Here is a 13158-nt window from a genome sequence, read left to right as displayed (position 1 = left end):
ATTCTTATTTGGAAGGATCTTGCATTTATCTGAAGTACTCCATCTCAAAATGTCTTCTACTAGAATTTGACTTGCCAAAAGTCATGGAGGTGATTTCTTCCTTCAGGATGTTTCCATAGTGTAGTGGTTATCACGTTCGCCTCACACGCGAAAGGTCCCCAGTTCGAAACTGGGTGGAACAAATTCTTATTTGGAGGGATCTTTCATTGATCTGAAGTACTTTATCTCAAGATGTCTTCTACTAGAATTTGACTTGCCAAAAGTCATGGAGGTGATTTCTTCCTTCAGGATGTTTCCATAGTGTAGTGGTTATCAGGTTCGCCTAACACGCGAAAGGTCCCCAGTTCGAAACTGGGTGGAAACAGCTTCTTATTTGGAAGGATCTTGCATTTATCTGAAGTACTCCATCTCAAAATGTCTTCTACTAGAATTTGACTTGGTAAAAGTTATGGAGGTGACTACTTTCATCAGGATGTTTCCATAGTGTAGTGGTTATCACGTTCGCCTAACACGCGAAAGGTCCCCAGTTCGAAACTGGGTGGAAACAGCTTCTTATTTGGAAGGATCTTGCATTGAGCTTTATATTTCTATCTTATGATGTCTTCAACTAGAGTTTGACTTGTGAAAAGTAATCGAGGTGACCTTTTTGTCAGGATGTTTCCATAGTGTAGTGGTTATCACGTTCGCTTTACACGCGAAAGGTCCCCAGTTCGAAACTGGGTGGAAACAAATTATTATGGGGGCGACTGTTGGTTTCCTTGGCCAAAGTAAAGCTTCACTCTACTAATGAAGTATTCTTTAATTGAACTTCCTGTGTTACCATGTCAAGCAGAAAACTTTCCACGAGTTTCCATAGTGTAGTGGTTATCACGTTCGCCTCACACGCGAAAGGTCCCCAGTTCGAAACTGGGTGGAAACAAATTCTTATTTGGAAGGATCTTGCATTTATCTGAAGTACTCCATCTCAAAATGTCTTCTACTAGAATTTGACTTGCCAAAAGTCATGGAGGTGACTTCTTTCATCAGGATGTTTCCATAGTGTAGTGGTTATCACGTTCGCCTCACACGCGAAAGGTCCCCAGTTCGAAACTGGGTGGAAACAAATTCTTATTTGGAGGGATCTTTCATTGATCTGAAGTACTTTATCTCAAGATGTCTTCTACTAGAATTTGACTTGCCAAAAGTCATGGAGGTGACTTCTTCCTTCAGGATGTTTCCATAGTGTAGTGGTTATCACGTTCGCCTAACACGCGAAAGGTCCCCAGTTCGAAACTGGGTGGAAACAGCTTCTTATTTGGAAGGATCTTGCATTGAGCTTTATATTTCTATCTTATGATGTCTTCAACTAGAGTTTGACTTGTCAAAAGTAATCGAGGTGACCTTTTTGTCAGAATGTTTCCATAGTGTAGTGGTTATCACGTTTGCTTTACACGCGAAAGGTCCCCAGTTCGAAACTGGGTGGAAACAAATTCTTATGGGGGCGACTGTTAGTTTTCTTGGCCAAAGTAAAGCTTCACTCTACTAATGAAGTATTCTTTAATTGAACTTCCTGTGTTACCATGTCAAACAGAAAGCTTTCCACGAGTTTCCATAGTGTAGTGGTTATCACGTTCGCCTCACACGCGAAAGGTCCCCAGTTTGAAACTGGGTGGAAACAAATTCTTATTTGGAAGGATCTTGCATTTATCTGAAGTACTCCATCTCAAAATGTCTTCTACTAGAATTTGACTTGCCAAAAGTCATGGAGGTGACTTCTTCCTTCAGGATGTTTCCATAGTGTAGTGGTTATCACGTTCGCCTAACACGCGAAAGGTCCCCAGTTCGAAACTGGGTGGAAACAAATTCTTATTTGGAAGGATCTTACATTGATCTGAAGTACTCCATCTCAAAATGTCTTCTACTAGAATTTGACTTGGCAAAAGTTATGGAGGTGACTTCTTTCATCAGGATGTTTCCATAGTGTAGTGGTTATCACGTTCGCCTCACACGCGAAAGGTCCCCAGTTCGAAACTGGGTGGAAACAAATTCTTATTTGGAGGGATCTTTCATTGATCTGAAGTACTTTATCTCAAGATGTCTTTTACTAGAATTTGACTTGCCAAAAGTCATGGAGGTGACTTCTTCCTTCAGGATGTTTCCATAGTGTAGTGGTTATCACGTTCGCCTAACACGCGAAAGGTCCCTAGTTCGAAACTGGGTGGAAACAGCTTCTTATTTGGAAGGATCTTGCATTGAGCTTTATATTTCTATCTTATGATGTCTTCAACTACAGTTTGACTTGTGAAAAGTCATCGAGGTGACCTTTTTGTCAGGATGTTTCCATAGTGTAGTGGTTATCACGTTCGCTTTACACGCGAAAGGTCACCAGTTCGAAACTGGATGGAAACAAATTCTTATGGGGGCGACTGTTAGTTTCCTTGGCCAAAGTAAAGCTTCACTCTACTAATGAAGTATTCTTTAATTGAACTTCCTGTGTTACCATGTCAAACAGAAAACTTTCCACGAGTTTCCATAGTGTAGTGGTTATCACGTTCGCCTCACACGCGAAAGGTCCCCAGTTCGAAACTGGGTGGAAACAAATTCTTATTTGGAAGGATCTTGCATTTATCTGAAGTACTTTATCTCTAGATGTCTTCTACTAGAATTTTACTTGCCAAAAATCATGGTGGTGACTTTTTCCTTCAGGATGTTTCTATAGTGTAGTGGTTATCACGTTCGCCTAACACGCGAAAGGTCCCCAGTTCGAAACTGGGTGGAAACAGCTTCTTATTTGGAAGGATCTTGCATTGAGCTTTATATTTCTATCTTATGATGTCTTCAACTAGAGATTGACTTGTGAAAAGTAATCGAGGTGACCTTTTTGTCATGATGTTTCCATAGTGTAGTGGTTATCACGTTCGCTTTACACGCGAAAGGTCCCCAGTTCGAAACTGGGTGGAAACAAATTCTTATGGGGGCGACTGTTAGTTTCCTTGGCCAAAGTAAAGCTTCACTCTACTAATGAAGTATTCTTTAATTGAACTTCCTGTGTTACCATGTCAAACAGAAAACTTTCCACGAGTTTCCATAGTGTAGTGGTTATCACGTTCGCCTCACACGCGAAAGGTCCTCAGTTCGAAACTGGGTGGAAACAAATTCTTATTTGGAGGGATCTTTCATTGATCCGAAGTACTTTATCTCAAGATGTCTTCTACTAGAATTTGACTTGCCAAAAGTCATGGAGGTGACTTCTTCCTTCAAGATGTTTCCATAGTGTAGTGGTTATCACGTTCGCCTAACACGCGAAAGGTCCCCAGTTAGAAACTGGGTGGAAACAGCTTCTTATTTGGAAGGATCTTGCATTTATCTGAAGTACTCCATCTCAAAATGTCTTCTACTAGAATTTGACTTGGTAAAAGTTATTGAGGTGACTACTTTCATCAGGATGTTTCCATAGTGTAGTGGTTATCACGTTCGCCTCACAAGTGAAAGGTCCTCAGTTCGAAACTGGGTAGAAACAAATTCTTATTTGGAGGGATCTTTCATTGATCTGAAGTACTTTATCTCAAGATGTCTTCTACTAGAATTTGACTTGTCAAAAGTAATCGAGGTGACCTTTTTGTCAGAATGTTTCCATAGTGTAGTGGTTATCACGTTCGCTTTACACGCGAAAGGTCCCCAGTTCGAAACTGGGTGGAAACAAATTCTTATTTGGAGGGATCTTTCATTGATCTGAAGTACTTTATCTCAAGATGTCTTCTACTAGAATTTGACTTGCCAAAAGTCATGGAGGTGACTTCTTCCTTCAAGATGTTTCCATAGTGTAGTGGTTATCACGTTCACCTCACACGCGAAAGGTCCCCAGTTCGAAACTGGGTGGAAACAAATTCTTATTTGGAGGGATCTTTCATTGATCTGAAGTACTTTATCTCAAGATGTCTTCTACTAGAATTTGACTTGCCAAAAGTCATGGAGGTGACTTCTTCCTTCAGGATCTTTCCATAGTGTAGTGGTTATCACGTTCGCCTAACACGCGAAAGGTCCCCAGTTCGAAACTGAGTGGAAACAAATTCTTATTTGGAAGGATCTTGCATTGAGCTTTATATTTCTATCTTATGATGTCTTCAACTAGAGTTTGACTTGTCAAAAGTAATCGAGGTGACCTTTTTGTCAGAATGTTTCCATAGTGTAGTGGTTATCACGTTCGCTTTACACGCGAAAGGTCCCCAGTTCGAAACTGGGTGGAAACAAATTCTTATGGGGGCGACTGTTAGTTTCCTTGGCCAAAGTAAAGCTTCACTCTACTAATGAAGTATTCTTTAATTGAACTTCCTGTGTTACCATGTCAAACAGAAATCTTTCCACAAGTTTCCATAGTGTAGTGGTTATCACGTTCGCCTCACACGCGAAAGGTCCCCAGTTCGAAACTGGGTGGAAACAAATTCTTATTTGGAAGGATCTTGCATTTATCTGAAGTACTCCATCTCAAAATGTCTTCTACTAGAATTTGACTTGCCAAAAGTCATGGAGGTGACTTCTTCCTTCAGGATGTTTCCATAGTGTAGTGGTTATCACGTTCGCCTAACACGCGAAAGGTCCCCAGTTCGAAACTGGGTGGAAACAAATTCTTATTTGGAAGGATCTTACATTGATCTGAAGCACTCCATCTCAAAATGTCTTCTACTAGAATTTGACTTGGCAAAAGTTATGGAGGTGACTTCTTTCATCAGGATGTTTCCATAGTGTAGTGGTTATCATGTTCGCCTCACACGCGAAAGGTCCCCAGTTCGAAACTGGGTGGAAACAAATTCTTATTTGGAGGGATCTTTCATTGATCTGAAGTACTTTATCTCAAGATGTCTTTTACCAGAATTTGACTTGCCAAAAGTCATGGAGGTGACTTCTTCCTTCAGGATGTTTCCATAGTGTAGTGGTTATCACGTTCGCCTAACACGCGAAAGGTCCCTAGTTCGAAACTGGGTGGAAACAGCTTCTTATTTGGAAGGATCTTGCATTGAGCTTTATATTTCTATCTTATGATGTCTTCAACTAGAGTTTGACTTGTGAAAAGTAATCGAGGTGACCTTTTTGTCAGGATGTTTCCATAGTGTAGTGGTTATCACGTTCGCTTTACACGCGAAAGGTCCCCAGTTCGAAACTGGGTGGAAACAAATTCTTATGGGGGCGACTGTTAGTTTCCTTGGCCAAAGTAAAGCTTCACTCTACTAATGAAGTATTCTTTAATTGAACTTCCTGTGTTACCATGTCAAACAGAAAACTTTCCACGAGTTTCCATAGTGTAGTGGTTATCACGTTCGCCTCACACGCGAAAGGTCCCCAGTTCGACACTGGGTGGAAACAAATTCTTATTTGGAAGGATCTTGCATTTATCTGAAGTACTCCATCTCAAAATGTCTTCTACTAGAATTTGACTTGCCAAAAGTTATGGAGGTGACTTCTTTCATCAGGATGTTTCCATAGTGTAGTGGTTATCACGTTCGCCTCACACGCGAAAGGTCCCCAGTTCGAAACTGGGTGGAACAAATTCTTATTTGGAGGGATCTTTCATTGATCTGAAGTACTTTATCTCAAGATGTCTTCTACTAGAATTTGACTTGCCAAAAGTCATGGAGGTGATTTCTTCCTTCAGGATGTTTCCATAGTGTAGTGGTTATCACGTTCGCCTAACACGCGAAAGGTCCCCAGTTCGAAACTGGGTGGAAACAGCTTCTTATTTGGAAGGATCTTGCATTTATCTGAAGTACTCCATCTCAAAATGTCTTCTACTAGAATTTGACTTGGTAAAAGTTATGGAGGTGACTACTTTCATCAGGATGTTTCCATAGTGTAGTGGTTATCACGTTCGCCTCACACGCGAAAGGTCCCCAGTTCGAAACTGGGTGGAACAAATTCTTATTTGGAGGGATCTTTCATTGATCTGAAGTACTTTATCTCAAGATGTCTTCTACTAGATTTTGACTTGCCAAAAGTCATGGAGGTGACTTCTTCCTTCAAGATGTTTCCATAGTGTAGTGGTTATCACGTTCGCCTAACACGCGAAAGGTCCCCAGTTCGAAACTGGGTGGAAACAGCTTCTTATTTGGAAGGATCTTGCATTGAGGTTTATATTTCTATCTTATGATGTCTTCAACTATATTTTGACTTATGAAAAGTAATCGAGGTGACCTTTTTGTCAGGATGTTTCCATAGTGTAGTGGTTATCACGTTCGCTTTACACGCGAAAGGTCCCCAGTTCGAAACTGGGTGGAAACAAATTCTTATGGGGGCGACTGTTAGTTTCCTTGGCCAAAGTAAAGCTTCACTCTACTAATGAAGTATTCTTTAATTGAACTTCCTGTGTTACCATGTCAAACAGAAAACTTTCCACGAGTTTCCATAGTGTAGTGGTTATCACGTTCGCCTCACACGCGAAAGGTCCCCAGTTCGAAACTGGGTGGAAACAAATTCTTATTTGGAAGGATCTTGCATTTATCTGAAGAACTCCATCTCAAAATGTCTTCTACTAGAATTTGACTTGCCAAAAGTCATGGAGGTGACTTCTTCCTTCAGGATGTTTCCATAGTGTAGTGGTTATCACGTTCGCCTAACACGCGAAAGGTCCCCAGTTCGAAACTGGGTGGAAACAAATTCTTATTTGGAAGGATCTTACATTGATCTGAAGAACTCCATCTCAAAATGTCTTCTACTAGAATTTGACTTGGCAAAAGTTATGGAGGTGACTTCTTTCATCAGGATGTTTCCATAGTGTAGTGGTTATCATGTTCGCCTCACACGCGAAAGGTCCCCAGTTCGAAACTGGGTGGAAACAAATTCTTATTTGGAGGGATCTTTCATTGATCTGAAGTACTTTATCTCAAGATGTCTTTTACCAGAATTTGACTTGCCAAAAGTCATGGAGGTGACTTCTTCCTTCAAGATGTTTCCATAGTGTAGTGGTTATCACGTTCGCCTAACACGCGAAAGGTCCCCAGTTCGAAACTGGGTGGAAACAGCTTCTTATTTGGAAGGATCTTGCATTTATCTGAAGTACTCCATCTCAAAATGTCTTCTACTAGAATTTGACTTGGTAAAAGTTATGGAGGTGACTACTTTCATCAGGATGTTTCCATAGTGTAGTGGTTATCACGTTCGCCTCACACGCGAAAGGTCCTCAGTTCGAAACTGGGTGGAAACAAATTCTTATTTGGAGGGATCTTTCATTGATCTGAAGTACTTTATCTCAAGATGTCTTCTACTAGATTTTGACTTGCCAAAAGTCATGGAGGTGACTTCTTCCTTCAAGATGTTTCCATAGTGTAGTGGTTATCACGTTCGCCTAACACGCGAAAGGTCCCCAGTTCGAAACTGGGTGGAAACAGCTTCTTATTTGGAAGGATCTTGCATTGAGGTTTATATTTCTATCTTATGATGTCTTCAACTAGATTTTGACTTATGAAAAGTAATCGAGGTGACCTTTTTGTCAGGATGTTTCCATAGTGTAGTGGTTATCACGTTCGCTTTACACGCGAAAGGTCCCCAGTTCGAAACTGGGTGGAAACAAATTCTTATGGGGGCGACTGTTAGTTTCCTTGGCCAAAGTAAAGCTTCACTCTACTAATGAAGTATTCTTTAATTGAACTTCCTGTGTTACCATGTCAAACAGAAAACTTTCCACGAGTTTCCATAGTGTAGTGGTTATCACGTTCGCCTCACACGCGAAAGGTCCCCAGTTCGAAACTGGGTGGAAACAAATTCTTATTTGGAAGGATCTTGCATTTATCTGAAGAACTCCATCTCAAAATGTCTTCTACTAGAATTTGACTTGCCAAAAGTCATGGAGGTGACTTCTTCCTTCAGGATGTTTCCATAGTGTAGTGGTTATCACGTTCGCCTAACACGCGAAAGGTCCCCAGTTCGAAACTGGGTGGAAACAAATTCTTATTTGGAAGGATCTTACATTGATCTGAAGAACTCCATCTCAAAATGTCTTCTACTAGAATTTGACTTGGCAAAAGTTATGGAGGTGACTTCTTTCATCAGGATGTTTCCATAGTGTAGTGGTTATCATGTTCGCCTCACACGCGAAAGGTCCCCAGTTCGAAACTGGGTGGAAACAAATTCTTATTTGGAGGGATCTTTCATTGATCTGAAGTACTTTATCTCAAGATGTCTTTTACCAGAATTTGACTTGCCAAAAGTCATGGAGGTGACTTCTTCCTTCAGGATGTTTCCATAGTGTAGTGGTTATCACGTTCGCCTAACACGCGAAAGGTCCCTAGTTCGAAACTGGGTGGAAACAGCTTCTTATTTGGAAGGATCTTGCATTGAGCTTTATATTTCTATCTTATGATGTCTTCAACTAGAGTTTGACTTGTGAAAAGTAATCGAGGTGACCTTTTTGTCAGGATGTTTCCATAGTGTAGTGGTTATCACGTTCGCTTTACACGCGAAAGGTCCCCAGTTCGAAACTGGGTGGAAACAAATTCTTATGGGGGCGACTGTTAGTTTCCTTGGCCAAAGTAAAGCTTCACTCTACTAATGAAGTATTCTTTAATTGAACTTCCTGTGTTACCATGTCAAACAGAAAACTTTCCACGAGTTTCCATAGTGTAGTGGTTATCACGTTCGCCTCACACGCGAAAGGTCCCCAGTTCGACACTGGGTGGAAACAAATTCTTATTTGGAAGGATCTTGCATTTATCTGAAGTACTCCATCTCAAAATGTCTTCTACTAGAATTTGACTTGCCAAAAGTTATGGAGGTGACTTCTTTCATCAGGATGTTTCCATAGTGTAGTGGTTATCACGTTCGCCTCACACGCGAAAGGTCCCCAGTTCGAAACTGGGTGGAACAAATTCTTATTTGGAGGGATCTTTCATTGATCTGAAGTACTTTATCTCAAGATGTCTTCTACTAGAATTTGACTTGCCAAAAGTCATGGAGGTGATTTCTTCCTTCAGGATGTTTCCATAGTGTAGTGGTTATCACGTTCGCCTAACACGCGAAAGGTCCCCAGTTCGAAACTGGGTGGAAACAGCTTCTTATTTGGAAGGATCTTGCATTTATCTGAAGTACTCCATCTCAAAATGTCTTCTACTAGAATTTGACTTGGTAAAAGTTATGGAGGTGACTACTTTCATCAGGATGTTTCCATAGTGTAGTGGTTATCACGTTCGCCTCACACGCGAAAGGTCCCCAGTTCGAAACTGGGTGGAAACAAATTCTTATTTGGAGGGATCTTTCATTGATCTGAAGTACTTTATCTCAAGATGTCTTTTACTAGAATTTGACTTGCCAAAAGTCATGGAGGTGACTTCTTCCTTCAGGATGTTTCCATAGTGTAGTGGTTATCACGTTCGCCTAACACGCGAAAGGTCCCCAGTTCGAAACTGGGTGGAAACAGCTTCTTATTTGGAAGGATCTTGCATTGAGCTTTATATTTCTATCTTATGATGTCTTCAACTAGAGTTTGACTTGTGAAAAGTAATCGAGGTGACCTTTTTGTCAGGATGTTTCCATAGTGTAGTGGTTATCACGTTCGCTTTACACGCGAAAGGTCCCCAGTTCGAAACTGGGTGGAAACAAATTCTTATGGGGGCGACTGTTAGTTTCCTTGGCCAAAGTAAAGCTTCACTCTACTAATGAAGTATTCTTTAATTGAACTTCCTGTGTTACCATGTCAAACAGAAAACTTTCCACGAGTTTCCATAGTGTAGTGGTTATCACGTTCGCCTCACACGCGAAAGGTCCCCAGTTCGACACTGGGTGGAAACAAATTCTTATTTGGAAGGATCTTGCATTTATCTGAAGTACTCCATCTCAAAATGTCTTCTACTAGAATTTGACTTGCCAAAAGTTATGGAGGTGACTTCTTTCATCAGGATGTTTCCATAGTGTAGTGGTTATCACGTTCGCCTCACACGCGAAAGGTCCCCAGTTCGAAACTGGGTGGAACAAATTCTTATTTGGAGGGATCTTTCATTGATCTGAAGTACTTTATCTCAAGATGTCTTCTACTAGAATTTGACTTGCCAAAAGTCATGGAGGTGATTTCTTCCTTCAGGATGTTTCCATAGTGTAGTGGTTATCACGTTCGCCTAACACGCGAAAGGTCCCCAGTTCGAAACTGGGTGGAAACAGCTTCTTATTTGGAAGGATCTTGCATTTATCTGAAGTACTCCATCTCAAAATGTCTTCTACTAGAATTTGACTTGGTAAAAGTTATGGAGGTGACTACTTTCATCAGGATGTTTCCATAGTGTAGTGGTTATCACGTTCGCCTCACACGCGAAAGGTCCTCAGTTCGAAACTGGGTGGAAACAAATTCTTATTTGGAGGGATCTTTCATTGATCTGAAGTACTTTATCTCAAGATGTCTTCTACTAGATTTTGACTTGCCAAAAGTCATGGAGGTGACTTCTTCCTTCAAGATGTTTCCATAGTGTAGTGGTTATCACGTTCGCCTAACACGCGAAAGGTCCCCAGTTCGAAACTGGGTGGAAACAGCTTCTTATTTGGAAGGATCTTGCATTGAGGTTTATATTTCTATCTTATGATGTCTTCAACTAGATTTTGACTTATGAAAAGTAATCGAGGTGACCTTTTTGTCAGGATGTTTCCATAGTGTAGTGGTTATCACGTTCGCTTTACACGCGAAAGGTCCCCAGTTCGAAACTGGGTGGAAACAAATTCTTATGGGGGCGACTGTTAGTTTCCTTGGCCAAAGTAAAGCTTCACTCTACTAATGAAGTATTCTTTAATTGAACTTCCTGTGTTACCATGTCAAACAGAAAACTTTCCACGAGTTTCCATAGTGTAGTGGTTATCACGTTCGCCTCACACGCGAAAGGTCCCCAGTTCGAAACTGGGTGGAAACAAATTCTTATTTGGAAGGATCTTGCATTTATCTGAAGAACTCCATCTCAAAATGTCTTCTACTAGAATTTGACTTGCCAAAAGTCATGGAGGTGACTTCTTCCTTCAGGATGTTTCCATAGTGTAGTGGTTATCACGTTCGCCTAACACGCGAAAGGTCCCCAGTTCGAAACTGGGTGGAAACAAATTCTTATTTGGAAGGATCTTACATTGATCTGAAGAACTCCATCTCAAAATGTCTTCTACTAGAATTTGACTTGGCAAAAGTTATGGAGGTGACTTCTTTCATCAGGATGTTTCCATAGTGTAGTGGTTATCATGTTCGCCTCACACGCGAAAGGTCCCCAGTTCGAAACTGGGTGGAAACAAATTCTTATTTGGAGGGATCTTTCATTGATCTGAAGTACTTTATCTCAAGATGTCTTTTACTAGAATTTGACTTGCCAAAAGTCATGGAGGTGACTCCTTCCTTCAGGATGTTTCCATAGTGTAGTGGTTATCACGTTCGCCTAACACGCGAAAGGTCCCCAGTTCGAAACTGGTTGGAAATAAATTCTTATTTGGAAGGATCTTACATTGATCTGAAGTACTCCATCTCAAAATGTCTTCTACTAGAATTTGACTTGGCAAAAGTTATGGAGGTGACTTCTTTCATCAGGATGTTTCCATAGTGTAGTGGTTATCACGTTCGCCTCACACGCGAAAGGTCCCCAGTTCGAAACTGGGTGGAAACAAATTCTTATTTGGAGGGATCTTTCATTGATCTGAAGTACTTTATCTCAAGATGTCTTTTACTAGAATTTGACTTGCCAAAAGTCATGGAGGTGACTTCTTCCTTCAGGATGTTTCCATAGTGTAGTGGTTATCACGTTCGCCTAACACGCGAAAGGTCCCCAGTTCGAAACTGGGTGGAAACAGCTTCTTATTTGGAAGGATCTTGCATTGAGCTTTATATTTCTATCTTATGATGTCTTCAACTAGAGTTTGACTTGTGAAAAGTAATCGAGGTGACCTTTTTGTCAGGATGTTTCCATAGTGTAGTGGTTATCACGTTCGCCTCACACGCGAAAGGTCCCCAGTTCGAAACTGGGTGGAACAAATTCTTATTTGGAGGGATCTTTCATTGATCTGAAGTACTTTATCTCAAGATGTCTTCTACTAGAATTTGACTTGCCAAAAGTCATGGAGGTGATTTCTTCCTTCAGGATGTTTCCATAGTGTAGTGGTTATCACGTTCGCCTAACACGCGAAAGGTCCCCAGTTCGAAACTGGGTGGAAACAGCTTCTTATTTGGAAGGATCTTGCATTTATCTGAAGTACTCCATCTCAAAATGTCTTCTACTAGAATTTGACTTGGTAAAAGTTATGGAGGTGACTACTTTCATCAGGATGTTTCCATAGTGTAGTGGTTATCACGTTCGCCTCACACGCGAAAGGTCCTCAGTTCGAAACTGGGTGGAAACAAATTCTTATTTGGAGGGATCTTTCATTGATCTGAAGTACTTTATCTCAAGATGTCTTCTACTAGATTTTGACTTGCCAAAAGTCATGGAGGTGACTTCTTCCTTCAAGATGTTTCCATAGTGTAGTGGTTATCACGTTCGCCTAACACGCGAAAGGTCCCCAGTTCGAAACTGGGTGGAAACAGCTTCTTATTTGGAAGGATCTTGCATTGAGGTTTATATTTCTATCTTATGATGTCTTCAACTAGATTTTGACTTATGAAAAGTAATCGAGGTGACCTTTTTGTCAGGATGTTTCCATAGTGTAGTGGTTATCACGTTCGCTTTACACGCGAAAGGTCCCCAGTTCGAAACTGGGTAGAAACAAATTCTTATGGGGGCGACTGTTAGTTTCCTTGGCCAAAGTAAAGCTTCACTCTACTAATGAAGTATTCTTTAATTGAACTTCCTGTGTTACCATGTCAAACAGAAAACTTTCCACGAGTTTCCATAGTGTAGTGGTTATCACGTTCGCCTCACACGCGAAAGGTCCCCAGTTCGAAACTGGGTGGAAACAAATTCTTATTTGGAAGGATCTTGCATTTATCTGAAGAACTCCATCTCAAAATGTCTTCTACTAGAATTTGACTTGCCAAAAGTCATGGAGGTGACTTCTTCCTTCAGGATGTTTCCATAGTGTAGTGGTTATCACGTTCGCCTAACACGCGAAAGGTCCCCAGTTCGAAACTGGGTGGAAACAAATTCTTATTTGGAAGGATCTTACATTGATCTGAAGAACTCCATCTCAAAATGTCTTCTACTAGAATTTGACTTGGCAAAAGTTATGGAGGTGACTTCTTTC

At 40.9% G+C, this 13158-nt stretch overlaps 71 non-coding genes across 71 annotated transcripts; all 71 read left to right on the top strand.

Moving 5' to 3' along the window:
- Nucleotides 1-108: 108 nt before the first annotated feature.
- On the top strand, nt 109-182 carry trnav-cac. Its single transcript has one exon. It is a non-coding gene; the product is annotated as a tRNA-Val (tRNA).
- Nucleotides 183-291: 109 nt separating this feature from the next.
- On the top strand, nt 292-364 carry trnav-aac. The gene has a single exon. It is a non-coding gene; the product is annotated as a tRNA-Val (tRNA).
- A 110-nt stretch (nt 365-474) lies between these two features.
- Nucleotides 475-547, top strand: trnav-aac. Its single transcript has one exon. It is a non-coding gene; the product is annotated as a tRNA-Val (tRNA).
- A 109-nt stretch (nt 548-656) lies between these two features.
- trnav-uac lies at nt 657-729 on the top strand. Its single transcript has one exon. It is a non-coding gene; the product is annotated as a tRNA-Val (tRNA).
- Nucleotides 730-846: 117 nt separating this feature from the next.
- On the top strand, nt 847-919 carry trnav-cac. The gene has a single exon. It is a non-coding gene; the product is annotated as a tRNA-Val (tRNA).
- Nucleotides 920-1029: 110 nt separating this feature from the next.
- Nucleotides 1030-1102, top strand: trnav-cac. Its single transcript has one exon. It is a non-coding gene; the product is annotated as a tRNA-Val (tRNA).
- A 110-nt stretch (nt 1103-1212) lies between these two features.
- trnav-aac lies at nt 1213-1285 on the top strand. The gene has a single exon. It is a non-coding gene; the product is annotated as a tRNA-Val (tRNA).
- Nucleotides 1286-1394: 109 nt separating this feature from the next.
- On the top strand, nt 1395-1467 carry trnav-uac. Its single transcript has one exon. It is a non-coding gene; the product is annotated as a tRNA-Val (tRNA).
- A 117-nt stretch (nt 1468-1584) lies between these two features.
- Nucleotides 1585-1657, top strand: trnav-cac. Its single transcript has one exon. It is a non-coding gene; the product is annotated as a tRNA-Val (tRNA).
- A 110-nt stretch (nt 1658-1767) lies between these two features.
- Nucleotides 1768-1840, top strand: trnav-aac. Its single transcript has one exon. It is a non-coding gene; the product is annotated as a tRNA-Val (tRNA).
- A 110-nt stretch (nt 1841-1950) lies between these two features.
- On the top strand, nt 1951-2023 carry trnav-cac. Its single transcript has one exon. It is a non-coding gene; the product is annotated as a tRNA-Val (tRNA).
- Nucleotides 2024-2133: 110 nt separating this feature from the next.
- trnav-aac lies at nt 2134-2206 on the top strand. Its single transcript has one exon. It is a non-coding gene; the product is annotated as a tRNA-Val (tRNA).
- Nucleotides 2207-2315: 109 nt separating this feature from the next.
- Nucleotides 2316-2388, top strand: trnav-uac. The gene has a single exon. It is a non-coding gene; the product is annotated as a tRNA-Val (tRNA).
- Nucleotides 2389-2505: 117 nt separating this feature from the next.
- On the top strand, nt 2506-2578 carry trnav-cac. Its single transcript has one exon. It is a non-coding gene; the product is annotated as a tRNA-Val (tRNA).
- A 110-nt stretch (nt 2579-2688) lies between these two features.
- Nucleotides 2689-2761, top strand: trnav-aac. The gene has a single exon. It is a non-coding gene; the product is annotated as a tRNA-Val (tRNA).
- A 109-nt stretch (nt 2762-2870) lies between these two features.
- trnav-uac lies at nt 2871-2943 on the top strand. Its single transcript has one exon. It is a non-coding gene; the product is annotated as a tRNA-Val (tRNA).
- Nucleotides 2944-3060: 117 nt separating this feature from the next.
- On the top strand, nt 3061-3133 carry trnav-cac. The gene has a single exon. It is a non-coding gene; the product is annotated as a tRNA-Val (tRNA).
- Nucleotides 3134-3243: 110 nt separating this feature from the next.
- Nucleotides 3244-3316, top strand: trnav-aac. The gene has a single exon. It is a non-coding gene; the product is annotated as a tRNA-Val (tRNA).
- A 110-nt stretch (nt 3317-3426) lies between these two features.
- Nucleotides 3427-3499, top strand: trnav-cac. The gene has a single exon. It is a non-coding gene; the product is annotated as a tRNA-Val (tRNA).
- A 109-nt stretch (nt 3500-3608) lies between these two features.
- trnav-uac lies at nt 3609-3681 on the top strand. The gene has a single exon. It is a non-coding gene; the product is annotated as a tRNA-Val (tRNA).
- A 110-nt stretch (nt 3682-3791) lies between these two features.
- trnav-cac lies at nt 3792-3864 on the top strand. The gene has a single exon. It is a non-coding gene; the product is annotated as a tRNA-Val (tRNA).
- A 110-nt stretch (nt 3865-3974) lies between these two features.
- On the top strand, nt 3975-4047 carry trnav-aac. The gene has a single exon. It is a non-coding gene; the product is annotated as a tRNA-Val (tRNA).
- A 109-nt stretch (nt 4048-4156) lies between these two features.
- On the top strand, nt 4157-4229 carry trnav-uac. The gene has a single exon. It is a non-coding gene; the product is annotated as a tRNA-Val (tRNA).
- Nucleotides 4230-4346: 117 nt separating this feature from the next.
- On the top strand, nt 4347-4419 carry trnav-cac. Its single transcript has one exon. It is a non-coding gene; the product is annotated as a tRNA-Val (tRNA).
- Nucleotides 4420-4529: 110 nt separating this feature from the next.
- trnav-aac lies at nt 4530-4602 on the top strand. The gene has a single exon. It is a non-coding gene; the product is annotated as a tRNA-Val (tRNA).
- Nucleotides 4603-4712: 110 nt separating this feature from the next.
- On the top strand, nt 4713-4785 carry trnav-cac. The gene has a single exon. It is a non-coding gene; the product is annotated as a tRNA-Val (tRNA).
- Nucleotides 4786-4895: 110 nt separating this feature from the next.
- trnav-aac lies at nt 4896-4968 on the top strand. Its single transcript has one exon. It is a non-coding gene; the product is annotated as a tRNA-Val (tRNA).
- Nucleotides 4969-5077: 109 nt separating this feature from the next.
- Nucleotides 5078-5150, top strand: trnav-uac. Its single transcript has one exon. It is a non-coding gene; the product is annotated as a tRNA-Val (tRNA).
- A 117-nt stretch (nt 5151-5267) lies between these two features.
- trnav-cac lies at nt 5268-5340 on the top strand. Its single transcript has one exon. It is a non-coding gene; the product is annotated as a tRNA-Val (tRNA).
- A 109-nt stretch (nt 5341-5449) lies between these two features.
- Nucleotides 5450-5523, top strand: trnav-cac. Its single transcript has one exon. It is a non-coding gene; the product is annotated as a tRNA-Val (tRNA).
- A 109-nt stretch (nt 5524-5632) lies between these two features.
- Nucleotides 5633-5705, top strand: trnav-aac. Its single transcript has one exon. It is a non-coding gene; the product is annotated as a tRNA-Val (tRNA).
- A 109-nt stretch (nt 5706-5814) lies between these two features.
- Nucleotides 5815-5888, top strand: trnav-cac. Its single transcript has one exon. It is a non-coding gene; the product is annotated as a tRNA-Val (tRNA).
- Nucleotides 5889-5997: 109 nt separating this feature from the next.
- On the top strand, nt 5998-6070 carry trnav-aac. Its single transcript has one exon. It is a non-coding gene; the product is annotated as a tRNA-Val (tRNA).
- Nucleotides 6071-6179: 109 nt separating this feature from the next.
- Nucleotides 6180-6252, top strand: trnav-uac. The gene has a single exon. It is a non-coding gene; the product is annotated as a tRNA-Val (tRNA).
- Nucleotides 6253-6369: 117 nt separating this feature from the next.
- Nucleotides 6370-6442, top strand: trnav-cac. The gene has a single exon. It is a non-coding gene; the product is annotated as a tRNA-Val (tRNA).
- Nucleotides 6443-6552: 110 nt separating this feature from the next.
- Nucleotides 6553-6625, top strand: trnav-aac. Its single transcript has one exon. It is a non-coding gene; the product is annotated as a tRNA-Val (tRNA).
- A 110-nt stretch (nt 6626-6735) lies between these two features.
- Nucleotides 6736-6808, top strand: trnav-cac. The gene has a single exon. It is a non-coding gene; the product is annotated as a tRNA-Val (tRNA).
- A 110-nt stretch (nt 6809-6918) lies between these two features.
- On the top strand, nt 6919-6991 carry trnav-aac. Its single transcript has one exon. It is a non-coding gene; the product is annotated as a tRNA-Val (tRNA).
- Nucleotides 6992-7101: 110 nt separating this feature from the next.
- Nucleotides 7102-7174, top strand: trnav-cac. The gene has a single exon. It is a non-coding gene; the product is annotated as a tRNA-Val (tRNA).
- A 110-nt stretch (nt 7175-7284) lies between these two features.
- On the top strand, nt 7285-7357 carry trnav-aac. Its single transcript has one exon. It is a non-coding gene; the product is annotated as a tRNA-Val (tRNA).
- Nucleotides 7358-7466: 109 nt separating this feature from the next.
- Nucleotides 7467-7539, top strand: trnav-uac. Its single transcript has one exon. It is a non-coding gene; the product is annotated as a tRNA-Val (tRNA).
- A 117-nt stretch (nt 7540-7656) lies between these two features.
- On the top strand, nt 7657-7729 carry trnav-cac. Its single transcript has one exon. It is a non-coding gene; the product is annotated as a tRNA-Val (tRNA).
- Nucleotides 7730-7839: 110 nt separating this feature from the next.
- Nucleotides 7840-7912, top strand: trnav-aac. Its single transcript has one exon. It is a non-coding gene; the product is annotated as a tRNA-Val (tRNA).
- A 110-nt stretch (nt 7913-8022) lies between these two features.
- Nucleotides 8023-8095, top strand: trnav-cac. Its single transcript has one exon. It is a non-coding gene; the product is annotated as a tRNA-Val (tRNA).
- Nucleotides 8096-8205: 110 nt separating this feature from the next.
- On the top strand, nt 8206-8278 carry trnav-aac. The gene has a single exon. It is a non-coding gene; the product is annotated as a tRNA-Val (tRNA).
- Nucleotides 8279-8387: 109 nt separating this feature from the next.
- Nucleotides 8388-8460, top strand: trnav-uac. The gene has a single exon. It is a non-coding gene; the product is annotated as a tRNA-Val (tRNA).
- A 117-nt stretch (nt 8461-8577) lies between these two features.
- On the top strand, nt 8578-8650 carry trnav-cac. Its single transcript has one exon. It is a non-coding gene; the product is annotated as a tRNA-Val (tRNA).
- A 109-nt stretch (nt 8651-8759) lies between these two features.
- On the top strand, nt 8760-8833 carry trnav-cac. Its single transcript has one exon. It is a non-coding gene; the product is annotated as a tRNA-Val (tRNA).
- A 109-nt stretch (nt 8834-8942) lies between these two features.
- On the top strand, nt 8943-9015 carry trnav-aac. The gene has a single exon. It is a non-coding gene; the product is annotated as a tRNA-Val (tRNA).
- A 110-nt stretch (nt 9016-9125) lies between these two features.
- Nucleotides 9126-9198, top strand: trnav-cac. Its single transcript has one exon. It is a non-coding gene; the product is annotated as a tRNA-Val (tRNA).
- A 110-nt stretch (nt 9199-9308) lies between these two features.
- On the top strand, nt 9309-9381 carry trnav-aac. The gene has a single exon. It is a non-coding gene; the product is annotated as a tRNA-Val (tRNA).
- A 109-nt stretch (nt 9382-9490) lies between these two features.
- Nucleotides 9491-9563, top strand: trnav-uac. The gene has a single exon. It is a non-coding gene; the product is annotated as a tRNA-Val (tRNA).
- Nucleotides 9564-9680: 117 nt separating this feature from the next.
- On the top strand, nt 9681-9753 carry trnav-cac. The gene has a single exon. It is a non-coding gene; the product is annotated as a tRNA-Val (tRNA).
- A 109-nt stretch (nt 9754-9862) lies between these two features.
- trnav-cac lies at nt 9863-9936 on the top strand. The gene has a single exon. It is a non-coding gene; the product is annotated as a tRNA-Val (tRNA).
- Nucleotides 9937-10045: 109 nt separating this feature from the next.
- trnav-aac lies at nt 10046-10118 on the top strand. The gene has a single exon. It is a non-coding gene; the product is annotated as a tRNA-Val (tRNA).
- A 110-nt stretch (nt 10119-10228) lies between these two features.
- trnav-cac lies at nt 10229-10301 on the top strand. The gene has a single exon. It is a non-coding gene; the product is annotated as a tRNA-Val (tRNA).
- A 110-nt stretch (nt 10302-10411) lies between these two features.
- Nucleotides 10412-10484, top strand: trnav-aac. The gene has a single exon. It is a non-coding gene; the product is annotated as a tRNA-Val (tRNA).
- A 109-nt stretch (nt 10485-10593) lies between these two features.
- On the top strand, nt 10594-10666 carry trnav-uac. The gene has a single exon. It is a non-coding gene; the product is annotated as a tRNA-Val (tRNA).
- Nucleotides 10667-10783: 117 nt separating this feature from the next.
- trnav-cac lies at nt 10784-10856 on the top strand. Its single transcript has one exon. It is a non-coding gene; the product is annotated as a tRNA-Val (tRNA).
- A 110-nt stretch (nt 10857-10966) lies between these two features.
- Nucleotides 10967-11039, top strand: trnav-aac. The gene has a single exon. It is a non-coding gene; the product is annotated as a tRNA-Val (tRNA).
- A 110-nt stretch (nt 11040-11149) lies between these two features.
- On the top strand, nt 11150-11222 carry trnav-cac. Its single transcript has one exon. It is a non-coding gene; the product is annotated as a tRNA-Val (tRNA).
- A 110-nt stretch (nt 11223-11332) lies between these two features.
- On the top strand, nt 11333-11405 carry trnav-aac. The gene has a single exon. It is a non-coding gene; the product is annotated as a tRNA-Val (tRNA).
- A 110-nt stretch (nt 11406-11515) lies between these two features.
- trnav-cac lies at nt 11516-11588 on the top strand. Its single transcript has one exon. It is a non-coding gene; the product is annotated as a tRNA-Val (tRNA).
- Nucleotides 11589-11698: 110 nt separating this feature from the next.
- Nucleotides 11699-11771, top strand: trnav-aac. The gene has a single exon. It is a non-coding gene; the product is annotated as a tRNA-Val (tRNA).
- Nucleotides 11772-11879: 108 nt separating this feature from the next.
- On the top strand, nt 11880-11953 carry trnav-cac. Its single transcript has one exon. It is a non-coding gene; the product is annotated as a tRNA-Val (tRNA).
- Nucleotides 11954-12062: 109 nt separating this feature from the next.
- trnav-aac lies at nt 12063-12135 on the top strand. Its single transcript has one exon. It is a non-coding gene; the product is annotated as a tRNA-Val (tRNA).
- A 110-nt stretch (nt 12136-12245) lies between these two features.
- trnav-cac lies at nt 12246-12318 on the top strand. The gene has a single exon. It is a non-coding gene; the product is annotated as a tRNA-Val (tRNA).
- Nucleotides 12319-12428: 110 nt separating this feature from the next.
- Nucleotides 12429-12501, top strand: trnav-aac. The gene has a single exon. It is a non-coding gene; the product is annotated as a tRNA-Val (tRNA).
- Nucleotides 12502-12610: 109 nt separating this feature from the next.
- trnav-uac lies at nt 12611-12683 on the top strand. Its single transcript has one exon. It is a non-coding gene; the product is annotated as a tRNA-Val (tRNA).
- Nucleotides 12684-12800: 117 nt separating this feature from the next.
- trnav-cac lies at nt 12801-12873 on the top strand. The gene has a single exon. It is a non-coding gene; the product is annotated as a tRNA-Val (tRNA).
- A 110-nt stretch (nt 12874-12983) lies between these two features.
- trnav-aac lies at nt 12984-13056 on the top strand. Its single transcript has one exon. It is a non-coding gene; the product is annotated as a tRNA-Val (tRNA).
- The last annotated feature ends 102 nt before the right edge of the window (nt 13057-13158 follow it).

The sequence above is a fragment of the Alosa sapidissima genome, chromosome 14 (assembly GCF_018492685.1).
Source record: "Alosa sapidissima isolate fAloSap1 chromosome 14, fAloSap1.pri, whole genome shotgun sequence".
Taxonomy (NCBI): Eukaryota; Metazoa; Chordata; class Actinopteri; order Clupeiformes; family Clupeidae; genus Alosa; species Alosa sapidissima.
This window is presented reverse-complemented; position numbering and strand designations above follow the sequence as displayed.